We start from the raw sequence: 26,121 nt of genomic DNA, 5'->3' as shown, positions 1-26,121 counted from the left end.
TATTTACAAGTTCCATGCTATTTGATTTTAGTTTTTCTTTGGTTGTGTTTGAATCATGGATTCGTAGAGGTTTTTTTTTCCCCTCCCTTTTCTTTTCCCTCTGCAAATCCCTACATGAATCCAAGATCAAATACATCATTTTGTTTTGTACTTGTATTGTGTTTGTTTAATTTCAAATAATCAGTTTCTTAAATGAAAAAATAGAACTTAATTACTATTACACTTCTACTTATACTACTAGGGTGATTTCTCGAGTACGAATTCTGAAGTATTGGTGCAATTTGTATAATGCCTAACTACTGTTTCCATTTGTATCCCTATGGTGGCAGGTCATGTGCAATCTATCTTTATAAGAAGGGTTGCATGTGAATGAATACAAAAAAGAGGGCTGAAGAGCACAAGTTTATGTTGACAGCTCTTATTGCTTGTACGTATCCGACTGCAATTGTTAGTCCAACTAATTAGTGCTTTGGTTTTCCGGGACCTATTTTTTTATTCCAGTTTGATGTTTTTAAAACAAAAGAGAGTAGTTTTGATTTAAGGCCCTGTTTGTTTGGGGTTATAGGAAAGGGATTGGGACTACTAATACCTTGGTATTACTAATATCTTGTTTGTTTTGAGAGATGGCCTTGGGACTACTAATACCTTTGTATTACTAATATCCTTAGAAGGGGGATTCATAGTGAGGAGGTAGAGATGGTATTAGAAAAATAGTGAGGAGATTAGAAATTTTTTTATTTTTTTTTATTTTGGGAATTTTTTTTAAAATATTAATGTTTAATTTTTATATTTTTTTAGTTGTTTTATTATTTTATATAAAAATAATTTCTCACTATTAATCCCTTCACTATCAATTCTTTTACTAACAATTTCTCACTATTAATCCCTTCACTGTCGATTGAGAGTTTATTAAGGGACCATGTAGCTATGCTTTGTAGTCTTAGAGACTAGAGCAACTGTTCTAAGGTGTAAGACCTCGAAATGTGTGAGGTGCCTTGAACATGAGGCATCAGGCTTGTGCCCGTTTTAACTATGAAAGCAAAATAATTTAGCATGAGAAAAATTTATCTCAGGTAAAGACATACCATGTTACATATTACAAGAAGAGGGATAAGCCAAATCACACAATCACAATCTCAAACTTGTTTTTTGGATGGAAAGATTACATAGATACTTATTAGTTTCCAAAGTTCTAAATCTACTATAGGATTGAAACAAATTAATAGAATACTTCGAATTTTTGACTAATAAAACTATTCTTGACCCAAAATAGTTGGCATATATACCTATTAAACCAAGAAGCACATACTCTCTCTGTCATATGTTTAGCAAATTTTGATATTAATAAAATTTCCTTGATTTCTAAAACTTAATATAATGAAAATCAAGTCTGTCTAGCAGATGTAAGTATATAATGCAGAATAAGACTAAAATGCTAAACTTGATTACACAAGGTCCTAAGTAAGCCCTGTGTGAAATTTATACTTTACCCTAGTCTTCTTTGTATGCTGTTTTTCAGCTGGGCATCTTCTTGTGGTTGGTTGGTGGAGATATATTCAGGGGTTGTATTCATGCAGTTATCATTTTCACAAAAATTTTATCTAATTTTTGCCAGACTGAATAGCCCTGAGATTATAGAATTTGACTATGACAGAACACTGCGAAAACTAAAAAGAGCTCTTGGCAATTTATTCTGAAGCTCCATTTGTAAATAAAAAATTAATTTAGATGGAGAAATTGCTGCTGAAACCACACTAGTAAAGTTCCTAATATGATCATTATAAAAAAAATGATTTTGAGAAGTCTGTATGTTTTATAACATAGTGTTGGCATAATATGGAAATAAGAATAAATGAAGAATGAAGATATGTCTTATTTCTAGCGGTAGATTTGGAAATGGTGCATGTTTATTCCTTTTATCTATTTAGCTATTGTGCAATTATCATCTTAATGCTGGGGTAGGTTTAGTTTCTAGAAATGAGAATTTTATAGGAGCACTATGGAACATGTGATCATATTAGCTGTACAAGAGATTAAAATATTTTGCTTAATTGTATATTTTATTAAAAAAATTTCTCATGCAAGTTCTTGCAATGTTTTGATCATGTCCGAGATGTTTTCTAAAAGTCAATGCTGGTATATTTCAGGTGTTGGAGAGAGATTTGGCTATATTTGGATTCTTCATTGCCTTAGGGAGAAGCACACAATCCTTTCTATCTGCAAATGGTTTTGATGTTATAGATGAACCTATTGAGGGCTTCTTAAGGTATAAGTTTTGATATTTAATTTTCGATTAGCTTGATTAGTATTCTTCACTACAATTCAATGATGCAAAATTTTCTTCTCTCTTTAAAGCAGATACCTTATTGGGGGCAGTGTGTTATACTATCCTCAGCTTTCCTCAATAAGTTCTTATCAACTGTATGTGGAGGTTAGTGTCTCTGAAAATCATATAACAAGATATTGTGGTTTAAATCTGATTAGTACATTCATATGATAGGTAGTCTGTGAAGAGCTGGAGTGGCTTCCTTTTTATCCGGGCATTACTAATACTTCGAAACGCTTGCATGGCCATAAAAGTAAACAAGAAGGTCATCCAAATCCTGAAGCCATCCCCCAAGCATTAGATGTTTGCTCTCATTGGATTCAGAGCTTTATTAAGTATAGTAAATGGCTGGAGAACCCTTCTAATGTTAAGGCGACAAGGTTTCTTTCTAGAGGGTATATAAACTTATAATACCTGATTGATTAAAGTTAATGGGCTGCACTGCATTTCTTATAATCATCTAAACAGTGTTGTCTATATGTTTACTGTTTTAGGCACAACAAATTGATGGAGTGCATGGATGAACTTGGGATACGAAAGTAAGTTGAATGAGGCCTTGACCTGATCTCTCTTTCTTTGTGTCTCACATGCACACACACCACAATATGTTACCATTGAAGTTTGTAATGTACTTAATCTAAATCAATAGTAAAGTAATGGAAATCTAAAATGCATAGGGAACTATATAGATATATACATGCCCATATGTTAATATTGCATCATTGTGGTGCAACTTCCAATTTACACTTGAAACTTATGTTTTAAGGCAACATTAATGACAATACAATTAATATAGAGATGCCTGTATGACAATTCATTTGTTTTCCCATTATTACAAACTTGTAAAGTTTTTAGAATTGTTGAACTTACAGAATCTAACATATCGTGTTTAAAGCTAATGTGTGTGGGTAGGTGAGGGGTGTTGGTGTGGGTATGTAAGAATCTTCGTTTGTTGTCTCCTCTATAGATAAAAAGTTATAAATTGATTCCAAATATCAATTGCTAGCATATGCAAATTCATGGGATCAAACATACCCCAAGTGTATTGATCATATTGGTCGATTAGCTTTTATTTGGTAGGAAAATATGACTTGGCAAATGCATGGCTATGAAAATGAGTGTGACGCCCTCAAATAAACCCATAATAACTATAACATTAACATGCATTTATAAAAGAAAACGAATCATTTGGGTTATTCATCAGAGTATTCTTATTGAAAGACATCACATGTAACATCCTGCAACATCAAAATAAATGCCCTAAGGGCTTACATCTTTCCAAGCTAACACTTGGACACAAAAAGGATGAGTACTAACTCATTTACAAGTTAAGCCCTAGGCTTGAATGTTTACATGAAATCTCAAAAAAAAATAACAAAGTAAAACATATAACTAAAGACAAGTCTTCAAAATCCCAAACATCAAATCCTTCCAGGCTAAGTCCGTGGAGGTAGCTTATCACCTGAACCTGAAAATGATGTTCCCATAAAGGGTGAGCCACAGCCCAGTAGAAAAATACTAAACCAAATATAAGCATTGAATAAAGCTATAGCATTCAATAGATGGTTAACCAAGATAATCAATTTTATCATTAAACAGTCTCATGACACTAATGTCTAAGACATATTTCACTTTCCATTATTATCAACATGGCTCTGAACCTGGCCAAACTTACAACAGTGAATTATATATCATATTCACATTACTTCCAATATCAACAAAACAAATGAGACTCATGCTCATATCAAAACACTTCATACTTCCCATTTGATACACATTTTAGTGCTGTATCAATAATCATGTAAAAACACTTCAATATAATAAGCACACATAAATATGGTGCTAATGGAGTCCATCCCCTATCTCCTCCCAAACAATAATCCGGTTTAGAGGTCCATCCCCTATCTTCCCCTAAACCGTGGAGTACATCCCCTATCTCCTCCCAAACAATATGCATATGAGATGCTCAATCAATACATGTAATTTCTGTATTAATTCAATAGTCTAAATTTATGACTTAACAAATTGATTAGTTTCAATTTTCCCTAATCCGCATGCAATGTCTACAACAAGCACGACTATCCTCCACCGATAGCCCAAAACAGTTATTTCTAGACTCGAAAAAATAAATATACCAACAATTCATTAGGCGAGTGATTTATATTAACCAACTACACCATTAAATCAATAAATTCCCAAATTCATGGATTTAACCAAATTCCCCAATTTCCTTAAATTAATTACTCAAATCAATTTAGCAATTCAACTAGGTTTTTGTTCCCAAAATTTTCAAAGTGTCCCCAACCTATCAAAATACCAAACTTAGAACAAAACATATAAATTGGAGTAGGAAAATCCCTACCTCGAAGAAAATAACCCGTATTGAGAAGATGGAGATGAAGACCAAAGACCAACGTGCTCCAAATCCCAAGTTTCTCAGATTAAAACGAAGCCCTCAACCCACTCTAACTTTTTAATAAAGGATCTAAGGTAGAAACTCACTCTAAGTAGATCAATCGAAAGAGAGAAGGTGTGTAGAGGGAGAGAGAGAGATAAAAACACTCCAGGGGCGGTTTTTAAAAAGTTATGAAGGAAAAGTAGGTCAAAAAGTGATCCAAAAAGTGAAATCACGGACTGATATAATCGACTCTACGCTCGAGCGTAGAAAGCCCCGCTCGAGCGTAAGACACAGAATCATGCTCGAGCGTGAAGAAAGCCGCTCGAGCGTCGATTGCACCCTTCCAGAAGTTTTGCAGGCGCTGGCACCCGCTCGAGCGTCAAACTCACCGCTCGAGCGGAGGAGCAAAAACAAGGGAACACGCTCGAGCGTAAAAACTACCGCTCGAGCGGAAAAACTGCAGAGCAAAATACTGGGAGATGGAAAATCACGCTCGAGCGTCAAAATTACCGCTCGAGCGGAGAAGCAACAACGAAGGGACCGCTCGAGCGTTAAAACTTCCGCTCGAGCGTAAAGGCCAAAATCTGGGCATCACCTATTGGCATCTAAAATCAACCAACCAGTAACAGACCCGCCCAACCCAACCTATACTTCAAATACAAAGAGATTAAAGGACAACGACAACCAATAAGTAATGACAGGATCCATGGAACCTAAGTCCGGATACAATAATTTAAAGAGAAAAGACCGGGGTCGCTATAACCTCCCCTCCTTAAAAGAATTTCGTCCCCGAAATTTAGCACAAGGTTTCGAAAACAAGTTTTTCTCAAATTCCAACAATATGATAACTCACTAATAAACAACTTGACCCAACACCGGCCATTCCATCTCTTAACAAAGAGGCATGCCACAATATGCAAAACAACCATATATTTCAACCTGCATTAACGCTATGCAATTTTCTTTCAATTTCAACAATTTTCAATATATTCAATATATACAATGTTCCATTAAACTTCCATTTCGAGGCAAGTTCCAAAATATTTCCATTAACCAAAACATTCTAAATGTTTTACAGCTTAAGACATATATAAAAAGCTTTAAAGTTTGACAATATTACAAAATCTAACTACAAGATTACAAATCAATAAACATGTCCGGATATTTCTCGCGGACTTCCAACTCACGTTCCCATGTGGCTTCCTCCACCCCGTGATGTTTCCACAAAACTTTCACCAAAGGAATGGTCTTGCCTCGCAAGACTTGATCCCGTTTATCCAAGACCCGAACCGGTCTCTCCTCATACGAGACATCCTCACCAACTACTAAATCGGTCCAATCCAATACATGTGATGGATCCGGCTCATACTTCCGAAGCATACTCACATGAAACACGTCATGTACTCCGGACAACTGCGGCGGCAAAGCTAAACGATAAGCAGTCTCGCCAATCCTCTCAAGGATCTCAAAAGGACCAATGAATCGAGGGGACAACTTCCCGCTCTTCCCAAACCTCATCAATCCCCGTCTTGGTGATATCTTCAAAAAGACATGATCACTCACCTCAAACACCAAAGGTCTCCTCCTACGGTCGGCATAAGATTTCTGACGACTCTGGGCTGTAACAAGCCTCTTACGGATAAGCTCAACCTTCTCCGTCGTTTCCCTCACTAACTCCGGACCCAACAGAGGTGCATCACCCACCTCGGCCCAACAAACAGGAGACCTACACGGTCGGCCGTATAAGGCCTCAAACGGTGCCATACCGATACTAGACTGGAAGCTGTTGTTGTAGGCAAACTCCACTAATGGCAAGTGCCTCTCCCACGACCCGCTAAAGTCAAGAACACAACCCCGAAGCATATCTTCAAGGATCTGAATAGTACGCTCGGACTGCCCATCAGTCTGAGGATGATAAGCTGTGCTAAAGGTCAACTTAGTACCTAAGGCGCTCTGCAAGCTCTGCCATAATCTGGCAGTAAAACGAGGGTCCCTATCGGAGACGATCGTCACTGGAACCCCGTGCAACCTCACTATGTCCCGAATATACAAGTCGGCAAGATGATCTACTGAATCTCTAACGCGCATAGGAATGAAGTGCGCCGACTTAGTCAACCGGTCTACAACCACCCAAATAGCATCACTGCCCCGCTGAGTCCTCGGAAGACCTACAACGAAGTCCATAGTGACATGCTCCCACTTCCACTCGGCAATAGGCAAGGGTTGCAACAAACCCGCTGGCCTCTGATGTTCGGCCTTCACTTGCTGACAAGTAAGGCACTTAGATACGAAAGCTGCCACATCTCTCTTCATACCCCGCCACCAAAACTGGCGACCCAAATCCCGATACATCTTAGTACCTCCCGGATGCACCGCAAGGCGTGAATGATGAAACTCTCGGAGTACCTCCTCTCGATGAGACTCCGGCACAAACAGACGGTCTCGGTATCTCACACTCAGGTCGGGATACACCGTCAAACCTTTCTCAACCTTCCCACCAGAAATCTTCTCACGGAAGGATTCTACCTCAAGGTCGCCCCTCTGAGCCTCTAACACTCGAGTCACAAGTGTAGGTTGCGCAACAACAGAAAACAAGGCCGCAGCCTCAACGGATTCGCCCAGAAGCAAATCAAACTCTCCAAGTGCACCTAACATCTCCCACTCTCGGATGGCTATACTAGCTATGTCACCAACAGGTTTCCTGCTAAGGGCGTCGGCCACCACATTGGCCTTTCCCGGATGATAATGCAATTCAAAGTCATAATCCTCAATAAATTCCATCCACCTCCTCTGCCTCAAGTTCAAGTCTTTCTGTGTGAACAGATATTTCAGACTCTTATGATCCGAGAATACCTCAAACCTCTCACCGTAAAGATAATGTCTCCAAATCTTCAAGGCAAATATCACAGCTGCTAACTCTAAATCATGCGTAGGGTAATTCTTCTCGTGAACTTTCAACTGACGTGAGCCATAGGCAACCACTTTCCCCTCTTGCATCAACACACAACCAAGACCCTCTCGTGAGGCGTCACAATAGACTGCATAACCCAACCCTCTCTCCGGAATAATCAAGACTGGAGCAGTGGTCAGTCTAACTTTCAACTCCTGGAACGACTTTTCACAAGTCTCACTCCAAACAAATTTGACTCCCTTCCGAGTCAATCTAGTCAAAGGCGAAGCTAATCTGGAGAAATCTCTTACAAACCGGCGATAATACCCAGCTAATCCCAGAAAACTGCGGATCTCAAACACACTCTTAGGCTGTACCCAATCTTGCACTGCCTCTGTCTTGGATGTATCAACAGACACCCCTTCCCTAGAAACTACATGGCTTAAGAACTTCACCTCCTCTAGCCAGAACTCACACTTCCCAAACTTAGCATAAAGCTGATGGGCTCTAAGTAAATCAAGCACCACCCTCAAGTGTTCCTCGTGCTCTTCCTCTGAAGGTGAATAGATAAGGATGTCGTCCACGAAGACGACTACAAAACGATCTAGAAATTCCCGGAATATCCGGTTCATCAAATCCATAAACACTGCCGGTGCATTGGTGAGCCCAAATGGCATCACCAAAAACTCATAGTGGCCATACCGCGTACGGAATGCCGTCTTTGGAATATCCTCCTCCCTGACTCTCAACTGATGATAACCTGATCTCAAGCCTATCTTCGAGAAACAACGGAAACCTTTCAACTGATCGAACAGATCATCTATACGGGGCATAGGGTACTTATTCTTAACCGTAGCCCGATTCAATTTCCGGTAATCTATACAAAGTCTCAAAGCACCACCTTTCTTTTTAACAAAGAGGGCCGGTGCTCCCCAAGGCGAAACACTAGGACGTATAAAGCCTTTATCTAGCAACTCCTGGAGTTGGATCTTCAACTCAACTAACTCAGCTGGGGCAAAACGATAGGGTGCCATAGAAATCGGCGCCGTGCCGGGCACTAAGTCAATAGAGAATTCAATCTCTCGATGCGGTGGCAAACCAACAAGATCCTCGGGAAAAACGTCCGAGTACTCACACACCACCCTTGGCAACACAATCTGAGTCTCACCGTCCTCACTAATCGAAAGGTTAGCAAGTAGACCACTAAGCTCACTCCGTCCTCGCGGAACATACCCCGGTGGCAAAACACTACCAACACGGTCCCCCAGAAAATGAAAACACTCACCATTCACGGTACAACAAGTGACTCTCTGGCGGTAGCAATCAATAACTGCCCGGTATGACGATAACCAGTCCATACCCAAAATAACATCGAAACCTCTCATAGGCATAACTACAAAGGAAAATGGGATTCTATGGTAATCAACCTCTATATCACAACCCCTAACACCGTGTTTCAAAATCAATTCACCCCCAAGAGGCGACACTACACAAATAGGAGATGCTAACTGTGCTAACTCCAACTCCAAAACAGATGCAAATGCAGCAGACACAAAGGAATGAGATGCACCCGTATCAATCAAAACATTAGCAACCGAGTTGCAAAACAAGAAAGTACCTCTCACAACAGATGGAGCCGGTACAAGATCCTGCGCGGTAACAGCATACACGCGCCCAGATGACCTCTGATCAACCTGCTCACCCCTAGGAGCATAAGATTGTTGCACCGACTGAGACGATGAAGCCCCCTGATTGGCCCTCGAGGCCTGACCCGACTGAGCTGGCTGTTGACCCTGAATCTGCCTCAAACCAGATGCACCAGGTGTGCCACCCAACTGCGGGCAATACCTCTTCATATGCCCTGGCTGACCACACTGATAACACGAGAGTGGCTGGCCTCTACCCTGACTGTGGCTCTGAGATCGAGCCGAAGATGATGCTGCTCTCTGCACTCCTCCTCTCTGAGGACAAACTGGAGACTTGTGGCCCAGCTGGCCACACTTGAAGCAGGTAATGTCTCCTTGATTGCCTTTCCCCGAACTAGCACTCGGCACAGGAAAAGTTGATCTAGAAAAGCTACTCTGAGACTGTTGGGGATTAAAACCCTTCTGTCTCCTACCATCACTCTGACCATCCTGACTCCTCTTGGAGCCCTTCTGTCCTTCCTCCTCCTCCTGCATCATGATTTCCATGTGGGCTGCAGCATCAACCAACCGCCCATAATCCCGAATCATAGTTCCCCCAACTCTCAGCTTGAGGCCACGCCTCAACTTCCTCTCAAACTCAATACAACGGCGTTCCTCAGACGCCACCAATTCAGGTGCAAACCTGGACAAACTAGTAAATGCAGCCTCAAACTCGGCCACTGAAGAACTCGACTGCTTAAGCTGGCAGAACTGGTCTCTCAGCTTCTCCCTAACTGCTGGAGATAAGAACTTCTCCTGGAAAGCATTCACAAAAGCCTCCCATGTACCTCCTATACGCCCCTTAGTGAACTTCCACCACTGACCCGCATCCCCCTTCAACTGGAATGATGCCAAGGTCACCTTCAACCCCTCGTCTTCGATGCCAAGCATCTCAAACGTCTTCGTTGTCTGTTCGAGCCATTCATCTGCCTTAAGCGGCTCTTTAGGATCACCCACAAATTCATCCGGATTAGACCGAAAGAACTCCCTCTTCAGAAAGGAAGGTCCTGCATCCGCAACAACAACCTGGGCTTGATTCTCAGCCCTAAGAATGCCTACTGACTCCCTGAATGCCCCTGCTATCTCTCGAGCTAAAGCGCCCATAGCCTGCTGGCCTACTGGCTCGGCCACATTGGCCTGGCCAATTCCCTCATGAACTGCCGGAATCTCCTCTGGCACCGGTACCTCCTGCCTACCCGGCCTACCACGCCTACCGTGTCCTCGTCCTCGCCCTGACATCCTAATAAAGGAAACAAACAAAGACGTTAGCACATTAATAAATGTGCCGAAACTAAACACTCGCGTCCTAATGCATTGGACAAAAATAATTCATTCCACGTAAGCACATAATCACATAAGCACCTACGAATTTCATTCCTGGATAATAATAGTCCCGAAGCGTTACTATAGTTCCGATTGGAAACAGCATTGATCAAGTGCCTTTCCAACAAGACTACTAGAAACTCAAGGGTCCAATTAACATCCTAGAAACTACGTTCCATACCCACATAATCACATAAACATGCTATCATATAAGCACATAACAGTACATCTAAGTCTCTATCAAGCGAGACGAACCCATTGTGATACTAATCACTTCCCACGTACCCAAAGTATTCGAACCCGGTACGCTCTGATACCAAGTTGTGACGCCCTCAAATAAACCCATAATAACTATAACATTAACATGCATTTATAAAAGAAAACGAATCATTTGGGTTATTCATCAGAGTATTCTTATTGAAAGACATCACATGTAACATCCTGCAACATCAAAATAAATGCCCTAAGGGCTTACATCTTTCCAAGCTAACACTTGGACACAAAAAGGATGAGTACTAACTCATTTACAAGTTAAGCCCTAGGCTTGAATGTTTACATGAAATCTCAAAAAAAAATAACAAAGTAAAACATATAACTAAAGACAAGTCTTCAAAATCCCAAACATCAAATCCTTCCAGGCTAAGTCCGTGGAGGTAGCTTATCACCTGAACCTGAAAATGATGTTCCCATAAAGGGTGAGCCACAGCCCAGTAGAAAAATACTAAACCAAATATAAGCATTGAATAAAGCTATAGCATTCAATAGATGGTTAACCAAGATAATCAATTTTATCATTAAACAGTCTCATGACACTAATGTCTAAGACATATTTCACTTTCCATTATTATCAACATGGCTCTGAACCTGGCCAAACTTACAACAGTGAATTATATATCATATTCACATTACTTCCAATATCAACAAAACAAATGAGACTCGTGCTCATATCAAAACACTTCATACTTCCCATTTGATACACATTTTAGTGCTGTATCAATAATCATGTAAAAACACTTCAATATAATAAGCACACATAAATATGGTGCTAATGGAGTCCATCCCCTATCTCCTCCCAAACAATAATCCGGTTTAGAGGTCCATCCCCTATCTTCCCCTAAACCGTGGAGTACATCCCCTATCTCCTCCCAAACAATATGCATATGCGATGCTCAATCAATACATGTAATTTCTGTATTAATTCAATAGTCTAAATTTATGACTTAACAAATTGATTAGTTTCAATTTTCCCTAATCCGCATGCAATGTCTACAACAAGCACGACTATCCTCCACCGATAGCCCAAAACAGTTATTTCTAGACTCGAAAAAATAAATATACCAACAATTCATTAGGCGAGTGATTTATATTAACCAACTACACCATTAAATCAATAAATTCCCAAATTCATGGATTTAACCAAATTCCCCAATTTCCTTAAATTAATTACTCAAATCAATTTAGCAATTCAACTAGGTTTTTGTTCCCAAAATTTTCAAAGTGTCCCCAACCTATCAAAATACCAAACTTAGAACAAAACATATAAATTGGAGTAGGAAAATCCCTACCTCGAAGAAAATAACCCGTATTGAGAAGATGGAGATGAAGACCAAAGACCAACGTGCTCCAAATCCCAAGTTTCTCAGATTAAAACGAAGCCCTCAACCCACTCTAACTTTTTAATAAAGGATCTAAGGTAGAAACTCACTCTAAGTAGATCAATCGAAAGAGAGAAGGTGTGTAGAGAGAGAGAGAGAGATAAAAACACTCCAGGGGCGGTTTTTAAAAAGTTATGAAGGAAAAGTAGGTCAAAAAGTGATCCAAAAAGTGAAATCACGGACTGATATAATCGACTCTACGCTCGAGCGTAGAAAGCCCCGCTCGAGCGTAAGACACAGAATCATGCTCGAGCGTGAAGAAAGCCGCTCGAGCGTCGATTGCACCCTTCCAGAAGTTTTGCAGGCGCTGGCACCCGCTCGAGCGTCAAACTCACCGCTCGAGCGGAGGAGCAAAAACAAGGGAACACGCTCGAGCGTAAAAACTACCGCTCGAGCGGAAAAACTGCAGAGCAAAATACTGGGAGATGGAAAATCACGCTCGAGCGTCAAAATTACCGCTCGAGCGGAGAAGCAACAACGAAGGGACCGCTCGAGCGTTAAAACTTCCGCTCGAGCGTAAAGGCCAAAATCTGGGCATCACCTATTGGCATCTAAAATCAACCAACCAGTAACAGACCCGCCCAACCCAACCTATACTTCAAATACAAAGAGATTAAAGGACAACGACAACCAATAAGTAATGACAGGATCCATGGAACCTAAGTCCGGATACAATAATTTAAAGAGAAAAGACCGGGGTCGCTATAATGGGAGTCATACTCTGGGGGTAAGGGTGAAGGAGAGACTCCTGGCCTTAAAGATATTTGAGATACCGTATACAACATAAAAGGAGTGACAGAAGTTAATTTTAATGATCATGAGAGTGTCCTTTGATTCTGATGATCTCTCGATGTCTTAAAAAGTACTTGTATATTCTTTTTTATGTAAACACCATGACAGTGAAATTACTATAATTTTTGAAGTGTCCTCTAGAGTTTCATGCCTTCGAGCACTATTATTTAACGAGGTTGTTAATGTTTATTGGATGAAGCACCATGAGCATCACGACACTAATGATACCCATATAAGCTTCGGCTCCTATTTCTGCCAAACCTTTTACCTGCCTTGTTTGAATTATATGCATTTGTGTAGCTTTGTTTTTGTTCTGATTCTTTCTTTCTGTAGTGAATCAATTGGGATCTGCTAATTTGGATTTATAGTGATTTGGTGGATTCCAACTGCATTTTTGCAGTTGGAATTATATGCATTTGTGTAGCTTTGTTTTTGTTCTGATTCTTTCTTTCTGTATTGAATCAATTGGGATCTGCTAATTTGGATTTATAGTGATCTGGTGGATTCCAACTGCATTTTTGCTGAATACTTATACAGGTGTACGATGGGGATATGCCTGTTTTGATCTGCAGTAAATCTTAAGAATTTTAATTTTTTATTGTAATTTTCTAGTTTTTGTCTTACAAGAAAAATAACAGTTGCAATAAAAGCTTATTTGAGAAAATGTGATGCAGGAATGAAATGACTGAAGGCAGTGGTAGGCAATCTATTGAGAGGACTGGATCTGGAACATATTCACTGATTGAGAAAGAGCCAGATTCTTCTTTTGATAAGGTCACCCTTAAATTGATTTTTTTCCTTGTGTAACACATTAGTCAGAAATGTTGTAATTTTCTTAGTTTTGGCACCTTAGGTAATTCCTTTCCATATCCAGTTCAACCGTAAACATCAACATTGGAAACCATCTTACTTAGATTTCCAGAGGAGAAAGAAGACCTTCACCATTAAAATGACACTGTTAAATCTTGCAAGAGTATGTTATATTTTTGAAGTTGCACATCGGAAGTAGCTATCACATTTTTGAATCCTTAAGATGTTTGAATTTGCAAGTGGCAACCATGTAGATATTTCCATTCTATTCCTGATGCACCATTTCACTTGTTTTTGGAAACTTTGGGTAGATATTCATGCAGTCCATAGATTTTTTATTGCATTGTTAGCTCCTTCAGTTCCTCTTTTTGATAGAGAGTAACCCCTATCTTCATCTTGTTACTAGTGAGGTTAGGATCTCAGCCATCATAATAGGTGGAAGATGAATTAAAAAATAATCAGCATGTGGGGTTTGTCTCTTGAGCCTAAGTGTGTAAAAGGTTGAAGGAAAGAAGACCCAGGGAGAGATATTGTGGAGTAGATTGGAGGATCATGAAGGATTGTAGATTAGAGGCTAGGATTATGGGTTCATCAAGGTTGCTTGGCTTGCTTTCAAGGGAAGACAGCTATTTGTTGACCAATCTTAGAGAGGATGTTTCCCTAACACCCGACACCTGGAAAGAAGCATCATATCTGTGACATGCCATGATAAAACCCTCCGATGTATCATTTTCGTGGTGTATTCTGTTTATGGGCTTCTTTTTCTTTATATTATTTTATTTTATTTTTTTTGGGTCTGGGCTATATTAGTTGGGCCCCAGGTATTGGGTTGGTTGCTGTCTAGTTTTGGCTAAGAAGCACGGACACTTCTAGGAAGGTGACGTATCCGTGTCGGGTACGTGTCGGACACCGACACTCTTTGGACACTCTTAGGACACGTGTCCGACACTCTTCAAAACGTGTCCTATTGTTTAAAGACTTGGACACTCTTTGGACACTTGAAGGACACACGTGTCAATCGTTTAAACACACGTGTCTAACGATTAGACATACGTAAAACTAATTATAAGTTTGAACAAAATAACTTAAGATACAATAATAAAATAAAAACCATATAAATTTATAAGAATTAGTGTCATATTGCATTTTTTATTATCTTTGAATGATATATTCATATATATATAACATATAATAAATATATAAAATTATGTATTTCATGCGTGTCCTCCTCGTGTCGTGTCCTGTATTTTTTGAAAATTAACGTGTCGGCGTGTCCATGTCGTACTCGTGTCGTGTCACGTGTCCGTGTCCATGCTTCTTAGAGTTTTGGGTTGGGTTGGATGTAATGAGAATTGTGGGTTGTGGTATGCCTTGTTGGTCAGGTTTTGGTTGGGCACCATGGAAACATTTCAATAACTTCGATAATATGTCTTTAGTACCTGGTTGTCTCACTCTCTTCAAGGTTTTGTCAAGCTGACAAAAACTTGTAACTCTTATTACTTTCTCTCCTGACTTTACTTACAATAACAAAAATGTTATAAGGTTTCATAATTTAAATAATCAGTTTTGTCACAGTATTCGTTGATGACCTTCAATACAAATCAGTATGGCAATGCAATTCAATATTATACACTGATAGAAAATTACAATATAATCACAAGCATGGTTGTTCGTGTAAGAAATCTTGGAGAAGAGATATATTATTGTATAGATCAATTACAAGGTTGAATCTCTTAATGGAGATACAAACTAAACATGATAGGAAAGAATCAAAATAGTAAACTCTGTAGTAGGAAACTCCAAGCCTAATTACAGTGAGAAAAAGCTAATACTAAATATGTAATATACATTCACAGTTAGAATCTTATGATCCACAATTCGATTCATATGATTTGTTATGTGTTTCAATCAAAAACGATTCGATTCATGCCATTGAATCTTAAATTGAGTGAATCTTAAAATTTAATTGCGATTCACTACAATTCATTGCAATTTGTTGTGATTTACTACGATTCAGTTATGTTTCTATAAAGCATTAAATGTCAACATTTTTGCAAAATAAAAATAAGATCAATTAATATACATGACTTTATATGTATATATTCATATATATAATTTAGTTATATTGATATTTCATTCATTTCGTTGGGCGGCGGATCAGGCTTTAGGGACGTATGTAGAGGGGAAGTAGAAGTGGGGACGGTAGGGAACTTCTCTTCGTTCCACTTGCTTGTGATTTTAAAACTATGTGTATATTTATATATACGTATATAAAATTATATATTATGTTAAATAAGGTGAATCTTATAAATCACAATTTGATACAATACGGTTCACTAAATCACAATTTGATACAATACGGTTCACTATTTTAGAAAAAAATGATTCATGATTTGATTTGCAATTTAACAACAATGATCACGAGAAGGATAGACGCTAATAAAAAATACTCATGAAAAAATGAAATTGGTAAATTGTATAGTGTACAGCATGTAAGATAATTACCAAGTTTAATTACAAAAAAAATAAATAAAATAGAAAGGTAATATGATTAGAAAGTTTGATGCAGCAATACTGCATGGGTGAATTGCAGGGCCGAACAAGATTTGGATATTAAGTATTTGTAAATGTCCTGCGAGTACAACATTCATTGTTATATTTATTGTTAATTGTTCACACGACCAGCTTATATGTTATGTCAACAACTCGTTTCAGCGTTTGTGTAGTAAAGTTTTGCATTATGTACACCTGTCAGTTTTCATTTTTGTTTTTATCATTATTCATGATTGGAGTGATGTTTAGCCCTTATAGATGGGTTTTTCAATTCCGTTATTGTTCCAGTCTTTGTTCTTGCCTTTGTATCTTTAGCATTCCATAAACCTTTCTTATGATGTAATTTTGAATGACTTTGGCATTTGGCTTTAGGCATTGGAGAGTGTTGAAGATGCCTTGCTAAAGCTAGAGGAGTTACTTCAGGAGCTTCATGTATCAAGCTCTAGTTCTGGAAAAGAGCAATTAAAAGCTGCTTTCTGATCTTGAGAGGATAAGGAAACTCGAGAAAGAAGCTGAATTTCTTGAGGCATCTTTTAGAGCAAAGGCAGCTTCCCTTCAGCAGGTATGTTTCTGAATTTCATTGAAGGATAACATGCATCCTAGAACTATTTGACTGACAGGGACTGTATTCTACACCCTTAGTTTTCTCCTGACCTAGCATATGTATAAGCTGTCAATTTTTTTTGCAAAGTTCTCTACAGAGGGAAGCTTGTAGAACCAATAGTTGCAACAAGAACAAACACGAGCACACTCAAATAAGGGAACACTTCTCTCTATGAGTTAATCACCAAAAACTATATAGCCTAGAGGCTTGCACCCAAATTTATAATAATAAGAGAAATCCAAAATCAACTAGGTAACACCACAAAAGGCAATTCCTTGTTCATTAAGCTAAAATAAAGAAGGGCTAGTGATAATTCTACGTACTGGTTTGATGGATCCACACAAATGTATGGCATTCGACATATTTGTCATCATAATTGATCACGTTTATCTTCTTCTTTTCCTCTCTTCTCAAGAAGTTGCCCTCTCCCTTTATCTCTCATCCTCTTCCCTTTCCCATCTCTTATCAACTTGCCTCACTCTCATCCTTTTTTTCCTTCTCTCTCCCTCTCTGTATCTTACTTGTCCCAACCATAAATTGACGACCATGTCTCATAGTCTCTCCATAATTATTTGCATTCTCGTTATATTTCATAGAGCGGATCCACTTGAATTAGAAGGAAGTTGAGTAAGATTTGATTATATTGGAAAAATAAAAAGACAATGATGCGGAATCCATTCCAACGAGGTCGATGATAGTCTCCAGGAGAATGTTGTTGGCACTGCTGAATGTGATGAAGTTTGCCCAACTTTATGCAGAGGTAGGATGAACAGCCACCGAGGATGGAGAGGTGTTGTGATTGTTGGATTTTCTATCTCTCTAAATAGTTTTTCTTCAACCAAGCCCTCTCTTGTCTCTGTGCCATAGACCAAATGTCTCTGCACTAAACCTCTTGCAAAAATCAAATTGATAATTTAAATGGGAATTGGCTACCCTGCAGTTGCGATTACTTACAGTATACAGCAGGAAAGAAAAAGAAGACAGCAGAAAAGAGTGAAAGCAAATGACAGATACAGAAAAGAACGGGTGAGATGAGAGAGAAAAGGAGCATGTTAGTTGTGAGGGCTAAAATGTCTTGTGAAATAAATTTTCGTGGATCCATCAAATTGTTTCATGGCATTATCACCACCCTAATAAAAAATTACAAAAAATAACAAATTTGAGTTGAGTTCAAATTTGGATACTAGAAATTTAAAGAAACATGCCAAAACAAAGGAGAACCAAAACAGAATTTTCTGGACAAAAGAAACTGTAAAAATAAAACTTTCCTAAAATGGCATCTCAAAATTGAGGGCCATAACAGTGGAATTTGCTCTAAAAGTGCCTTAGATCATGGAGAAACAGTGGGTCTTGATCATTGAGCTGTTCCAATTGAACATGGGCCTTTCGAAGCTAATTTGCCAACACTAGGCTGTGCACATATTTACTGTTTTGCAACACTGATCCAAATGCTCTTAATATGTCAAAACAAGACGATCTGCATCTGTTCTGTTGTGCACATGTTGAAAATAGTTAACTTCTATTTTTTATGTAGTTTTGATCCAAGAGATTGCTCGAGTAGCAGAGATATATTTTTTTTTCTTGCTATTACAAACAAATTAAATATCAAAAATAAAATTTTGTAATTATGAATGCCAAATATGCCCCCATTACATGAATCAAAACATAGTTACTGCACATTACCTATACAAAAAATTATATACCAAATATGGCAGATAATTAAGCGTATGTTTTTGTTGTGAATGCATAAAAAATAGAATTACTCCCTTCATGTTGTCTTGTCCACGTAACTGACCAAATAATGACACATTCTTTAGTACAAAAGTAAACATCATCTATTGTTTTTCCAAATTTGGCCTAGTTTCCTTTTTGGATCATGGGGCTATTCAAATTGATTCATGCACAATAAGAAGTCTCTGCAGATCTGATCAACTTTTACTTCACCACCATTATTTCATGTCAGACATTGCACTATGTAATATTTCACATGCCAGGGCAGAATCAATTTAGTGTTCTTCATGCATCATTCGTCATTCTTGTCCCACTCTCTTAGGACAGTTATTGGACACTTGTACAACTTCACAAAAACTATGACAGGCTGACTACCTATGCTAACAATCAAATTAGATCTCTATCTTTAACTTCCTCATAAAATTTCAATAGATGGAGTAATTTTTTTATAATGAAAAGTAATTTCAACAAAGGAGGACTCTGTCCACAAAATCTCTTTGTGGAGCATTTTGAAAGCTAGTTTTCTCCGTTCCATCATTTCTTCATTATAAAGAAACCTTTATGGAATATTTGAAGGTTCACAATTGCCTTATGGAATCTCCATATGAGCTGCCTTGCAATTGCCTATCTGTGCTGCCCGTTTATAAAGTACTTAAAGATTTTTGCTATGGCTGTATGGGAGTTTGGGAACGTTTGAGGTGTCACTTCTAAACATTATAGCTATGTTAGTTGCAGATGGCAGAATATATAGTAGTGCATCAGCAATATGACCTGGAAATGTGATTTTCTCCAGTGCACTGAGCAGAGTGTTATGCTTGCATTGAAAACCCATTTACAGTGCTTTCTTAAATTACTTTATTGTTTCCAGCAGAGGGTTTCATCAACGCTATGTTTTGCCCTCAGATTTAAATTTTTGTTATGTGTGTGATATCCGGCATCTGTGCTTCTGGATATTATTGTCTATTTTCACTTTTGCTAACTCAAGACTTTTGGATTAAACAACTAGGGTGATGATGATAATGGTCCCCCTTCTTCCATGAATGAGCAGCAACAACACTCCAAAGTAAAAAATAGAAACAGTGCTAACGTTGTGAGCAAGAGGTAAATGAAATACTTGCCTGCCACTTTAATCATAACATACTTATGGTGAACCTGCTACTTTCATTCTTTTGTTTTATCTTATATATTGATATCTTTCTTCAGAGTTGTCAGCAACCCTAGTCGGTTATGGAACTTTCTTGTGCCACGTCCAACCAGTAGGTCTGACCCTGGGTCATTATCAGTTGCAGATGGAAATGTATGCTTAAATTGACTCTATGGCTTATTGATTGTTGTACATTTATCTATTTTATATATTGAATTATATATTTCTTCATTGATATTTCAAGGCATTCAAATCCAAGGCATTATTTTAAAGTACAAGTGAAGTATTATAAAAATAATGGATTACTTGCATGTTGATTCTATTTCAGTAGAGCTGGCTCAAATCTAAATAAGGGTTTGATATGGAATTAAATGCTAAATATCCTAACCCTGTACCTATTCTCTATCTCTACTAGTTTAGTTAGAGCCAAGTCGTCTGAAGTTACGTCAACCTAGTTGATTAGCTTCTCTTTTTTTTTTTTGTGTGTTGAGATAACTCGGTATTTGGCCCCTTGGACTGACTAATCTGGAGGACCAACCTACCGTCCACTTGCGGGGGTCGTAATTAAAGCCAGGGCTTCGTCTTGTGTGGACATGGCCCCAAGAGATTGCACCTATGAGGTTTCGAAGAACCTGAGACCTTGGAGGGAGTACAACCCCAAGGCCCCAAGCCTTGACCACCAGGCCAACCCCTTAGGTTTAGTTGATTAGCTAACAGCATGCATTGTTATGAATATCAGAATGAACACATAGGTATCTATCTATGTATGAACATCATATGTGACCAGTATGTTTAAAATTTAGAAACATACATGAAGTTACATATTTTATACATAAAGACATATACATTTCCATGATATATCGTATCTTGTATCTATCTATCTATCTATATATGTACATCATGTGCATACATATGAAGTTAGTGTTTGATCTAAATTTAGATCCAACGCGTTGGTCATGGATGCAAGATACAATTAGAAGTGGTTCAAGTGAATACTGACAAAATAAAGATTGAAGGAAACTAGAGAAGATCAATAAAGTGTGTTGGATCACACCCTTGTGAGAAAGCAATCATTTCTAAAGAATATTGAAGACAGATGGAAGTTTCTTTGAATATTCTTCAAGAATAAGTTGACATATTCGAGACCAAGGTATTGGCCTGGTGGACTAGGTGCTCTCTCATTGGGTGTGATGCCTGAGTTCGAGCCTCACCTCGCAGTTTTTCCTTCCTCTATTCCCCTCCCGCCAATTATAAAAAGTTAGCTTATTCATCAACTTAATTTTTGATGCAATAATGGGACCAAATGAGAACTATGCTATCCTAGTAGAAACCAATGCTGCTGCATCTGAGAGCCTACTTGCAAGTGTAATACCTTCTTGTCCATTGTTTTTTACCCTCACTTGCTGTAGAGAGGCCATCAACTTGATGGCTTATTGTCGTTCTTAAAGATTTGAGTTTTGCCTTTGGAGGTCATATGCAAAAAGATATCATTATTCTCTTCCATGTAATGTGAAATGGCACTAGTCATGGTAATGATCACACTGCCTTTCTGCACGAGTTTCATGTGGCATTCAGAGTTACTCTGTTGATATGGTTGTTATTCCATCAAACTTGAAGCGGAGGGTTAGTGTTTAAATGTCACAAAAAAGACGTAAATGGAGATTCTTCTCGCACCATCTCCCCAGTTACACAATAAGCTATTATAAAATGTATTTTGCTCTTTAAAAAAAAAAAATGCAACTTGACATTGAGCCTAAGTCTGAGGTTTCATCGGCCCTCTGCGTATCATGTTCTAGTTTAAGGCACTCCTATTTCTTATAATGCCTGTTATTTCAGACTTTCACTTAAGACACGAACTTGGGGAGTCCAAATATCAATAATTTTAGATTTGAGTTGAAAATTATTTGGAATTGCTTCTTTGTGTGCAGGATGATGAATCTTTTGAGAGGATTTCATTTGGCACATGCATAGCAGACTCCCAATCAAATGAAATTCAACGTTTTGAACTTTTAAGGAATGAGCTAATAGAACTTGAGAAAAGAGTCCAAAGAAGTGCTGACCGATCTGAAAATGAAGAGGTATCTCTTAATCATCTTATCATGCTTGTATTTAACATTCTGTCATAGTATATTTACTACATTAGGTTCCTATTTCCCATTTTGTTCCTTTTTTTTTTACTTTCTCCCTCGTACTCTTATTTATGGTTTCACCATGGAAACCCAAGAGCTTGTCATACATGCATGATTAGTTTAAAAAGTTGAGTGTTGGAAACCCAAGTGCTTGTCAACAGATATGCATGATCGGGCGTTGATTGCAACATCACCTTGGCAAGTGAGAGGGAGGGGAGTGAGGGTTCGTTAAATTAAGAAGTTGGAGTAAATTAAAGGTGATGGGCTGAAGGCACAGAAAAGATACCAATCTATAAGATGGGTTGATCACAGTCATTAGATTTCCATGAATCCTTTCTAATTAAATGTAGCAAAGTAAGAAAGGTCAAGATGTGAAAGTATACTGGGCTCATTTTACTTTCCGTGAATTATTTTACATAGGATGACACCGACCAAATTAGCATATATGCCTTGGACAAGAATAAAATTACCACGTTAACTGTTCCTATTTACGGTCCTTGAGGAGTCGATGCCAGACCTGCTCATGTTTGCTCATATATTAAACGAGCTTTAAGTTTGGTCTTGAGATGATTTATTTCCTAAAGAAACAAGCCCAGCCCTAAGATTCTGCACCGCTTGGTAAATCTCTCTAAACTGATGCATGTAGATTTCATCATTGTAAAGTTGCTTTCTTTCTTATTGAGATTGCACTTGGCTTATTATCTAGTTACATTGATTTTTTAATGCATTTCTTTCAGGAGGAAATTAAAATGACAGCTGATACTGCCACCTATACTGACGAAGCTGAAGGTAGTCAATTAGTCCCTGTTTAGAAGAAAGAAAACATAATTGGGAAGTCATTGGATAAGCTTAAAGACACCGGCACGGTATCAATATCTTACCACTCTATTAGTTAGAGGTAGATTTATTAGTTATATGGTAGCCTTTTTTGATGTTTCATGTATATGTATCACATTGATGAGCTGGAGCGCTCCACCTGATGTGTTTGAGTGAGATGATGTCCCTTGTTGAGACCGTCTGGTCTGTTGATTGAAACTATTTGATCTGTTGATTAATATAGTTTTATCTATCAAATGAAGTAAAGTCATAATGCATACATATGTTGCCTGGCTTTCTTACATGGACGTTTCAAAATAAATCAAATACCTATGTCGGACAGCCGACACTTGGACAAGGGTAAGGAATATATGTTACACTATCGTTACATGTATAATTGCTATAAAATGATTAAAATGCCTTTTTGATACTATATGTTATATATAACATCATTTTATCCAACGTAATAAATTAAAATTATAGAAAATATAATATTTTTTTGCCAAGTCCATGTATACTTAAATTTAAAGTTTGATGTGTCCAACCTGTAGATACATGCCTGACACCTGTACCCGAGTCCACGTAACTTAATTGCCCATTTCTCAATTCCATATTTTGGGGATTTTTTTCTAGTCCAACACCTTACCTGCTGGTTTGAGCAGTCCACTTGTGACAGGTTGGGTCAGTCTACCCAATATATGAACCCAAAATCAAAGCTTTTCGTGGGTCAATTAACTTCTTATAAATACTGGATCTAGATGAGGTGTTTGAAGAGTAGAAGTATGGTGATTGATTGTTACAGTGATGATATCAAAGTATGGGAAGGGTATATGATTTTTGTTTCAGGAATTATAACAAATGATGCAGTTATGTGGCAGTGAATTCATAAAATGTTGTTGGACTCCGTTAAACATATGATATATAATATATGTACAAGTTACAAAAAATTTTCATGTTTACCTATGATTTAATGGATGACACTATGCCTTTTTGTTAGCCACATCTCTATTAGGAGACTAAGGTGGCCCACATGCCACGGGGCAATTGAGATAAAGTTGACTGCCCATTATTTGTTAGTGGTGGTTATCATAACTAGTCTTGGAAAAAAAGGAAAAAAAATTATCCAGACTCCCCACTGGATTTAAGCACGTGCACAAACTGCACATGAATGCAAATGCAGTGTGGTGAATGTGAATTAGTTTTATGCATTGTGGTAAAAAAAAAGTAATTTTTTTTCTTATTTTTCACTGATAGTGAATGTGAATTATTTATTCTTGAATGCTCTGTGGTGTATGGATTCAATGTTGGGAAGTGATTCAACAACTCATGAAAATAATAAATCTGTCTTCCTGTTGAAAGTGTTTTCTGTTTTGAAACTGATGCTTTAAATTGATGGTCATCTTGTTATTTATAAGCAGGATGTTTGGCAAGGGACTCAGCTTCTCGCTATCGATGTTGCTGCAGCTATGGGGCTGCTTAGAAGGTTCCTAATAGGAGATGAATTGACACAGAAAGAAAAGAAAGTTCTCCAAAGAACTTTAACTGATTTAGCATCTGTAGTTCCTATTGGCTTTCTCATGCTCCTTCCTGTGAGTTCTAATCATGAAACTTCAATATTATATGAGCACTTCTTAAGTTATCTATATTTATTTGTATCAACGTGTTTGTTTACATATACGTAGAGGATCATTAAAAACTAATATGAACTCGGGGAGCCTATTGCACTATTGTTGCAACAATCCTGTTCCATATCGAAAATTTGCATGGGTGATCTGGGGATAGAAGGCAGCATTAACTTGCTACTAAGTAACTTGGGCTTAAACATTTTAGGTCATGTTCGTAGACCTCTTTCTTCCAAATACAACATAAATGATATCAAAATTTGGCCAATGTAATCTGTTGGGGCACATATTGCAGAACCTCGGCTATGTTTGGCTGGGGTAGGATATGAATGTTTGACCAAAATAATGTGACTCATGTGGATGTTGATCAGAATTTTCTCAAACAAAATCTGTTGCTTTTACTCTGTCTCATTCCTGCTTTTTGAAAATGACATTACCATGTAATCTTATGTATGAACCACTATGAATGTGCAACAGGTTACTGCAGTGGGTCATGCAGCCATGTTGGCCGCGATTCAGAGATATGTACCATCACTGGTGTGTATTCAAGGACCGACTTTTCTAGTTTAACTGCTTAAATGGAGCTCAACCCTGACTTATCCGGTACTTCGTTTTCTTGCAGATACCCTCGACATATGGACAGGAAAGATTATATCTGCTAAGGCAGCTTGAGAAAATGAAAGAATTGGAAATGACAGAGATGAACCCCGATGAAAGTGCCGAGGAATTACCCTGAATAGAAGTGTCTCAACTACGTTCAACCCTCCAAATCTTCAAATAAGTTCTTTAATGCAAGGTAACCACTGGTTTTCATTTTACATTCTGTTTGTTTGGACGGAAAATATTTTCCAGCATTTGATGTAATGGAAAATGAAAGTCAATGAAAAATGTTTTAATTGTCAACAGAAAACAAGCTTATTTGAGTGGAAAGTGTTTTTTACTTTTAAGAGATAGAAAATATTTTCCGAACTAAAGTTTTACTAATACTATGACACTACCATAGCCACCATCACCACTTCCATCCCACCACCACCACCCAATGCCATTGTCACGACCATCTCCTCCATCCCACTACAGCACCGCCACCACAACGCCACCTCCACCACCACTGCCATCACAACCTCCATCTCCACCTCCACCACCGCCACCACTAATACAACCATTAGAACGTTAGTTTCAAGGACACAAACATAGGCAAGTATTTTCTCCGAAAAATATTTTCTGAAAAAAGTTATCTGTAGAATCTTTTTCATTGAAAAATGTTTTTCAGCCAAAACAAATGGAACATTAATCTGGTTGTGAATCCCTTTGACAGTAGGTGAGCATACAGAAGTTCATTCCATGTCTATGAAGCACGGGTACTCCAAAAATGTTGCCGTACAAGTACCGGGTACTTCCCGGGTGCGGGTACGCGTACCGGTACGGCTGCACGCGTACCGGGTACGCCAAAAACGTACCAGGTACGTTTTATACGGTTACTATACGCCACGGGTACACCACGGGTACGCCACGGGTACGCCATGGGTACGTTTTGGGTACTCCGGGGTAAAAAACGAGATTTTTTATAAATTAAAGGGTACCGGAGCAATTTTTTATGTCTATTTTAAAGAATTATAAAAATCTGGGGTTCTTTTGTAATAAAT

The 26,121-nt window shown here is 38.3% G+C and overlaps 1 protein-coding gene and 1 pseudogene across 2 annotated transcripts in view; one reads left to right on the top strand and one right to left on the bottom strand.

The window, feature by feature from the left end:
* Positions 1 to 25,927, top strand: part of LOC114297609 (uncharacterized) — a 26,100-nt pseudogene extending 173 nt beyond the window's left edge. The window contains exons 2-15 of the transcript XR_014363343.1: positions 2,148 to 2,266; positions 2,359 to 2,431; positions 2,501 to 2,721; positions 2,821 to 2,865; positions 13,744 to 13,843; positions 16,805 to 16,994; positions 19,774 to 19,868; positions 19,971 to 20,064; positions 21,840 to 21,989; positions 22,778 to 22,906; positions 24,275 to 24,445; positions 24,956 to 25,015; positions 25,101 to 25,274; positions 25,794 to 25,927. The product of XR_014363343.1 is annotated as an uncharacterized LOC114297609 (transcript). The remainder of the gene's footprint in view (positions 1 to 2,147; positions 2,267 to 2,358; positions 2,432 to 2,500; positions 2,722 to 2,820; positions 2,866 to 13,743; positions 13,844 to 16,804; positions 16,995 to 19,773; positions 19,869 to 19,970; positions 20,065 to 21,839; positions 21,990 to 22,777; positions 22,907 to 24,274; positions 24,446 to 24,955; positions 25,016 to 25,100; positions 25,275 to 25,793) is intronic.
* Positions 1 to 26,121, bottom strand: part of LOC145822493 (uncharacterized) — a 180,647-nt gene that overhangs the window by 123,079 nt on the left and 31,447 nt on the right. The window lies entirely within an intron of this gene.

The sequence above is a fragment of the Camellia sinensis genome, chromosome 3 (genome assembly GCF_055761805.1).
Source record: "Camellia sinensis isolate YWXY chromosome 3, ASM5576180v1, whole genome shotgun sequence".
Lineage (NCBI taxonomy): Eukaryota > Viridiplantae > Streptophyta > Magnoliopsida > Ericales > Theaceae > Camellia > Camellia sinensis.
Note: the sequence above shows the minus strand (reverse complement) of the source record. Positions and strands in the feature narration are given on the sequence as shown.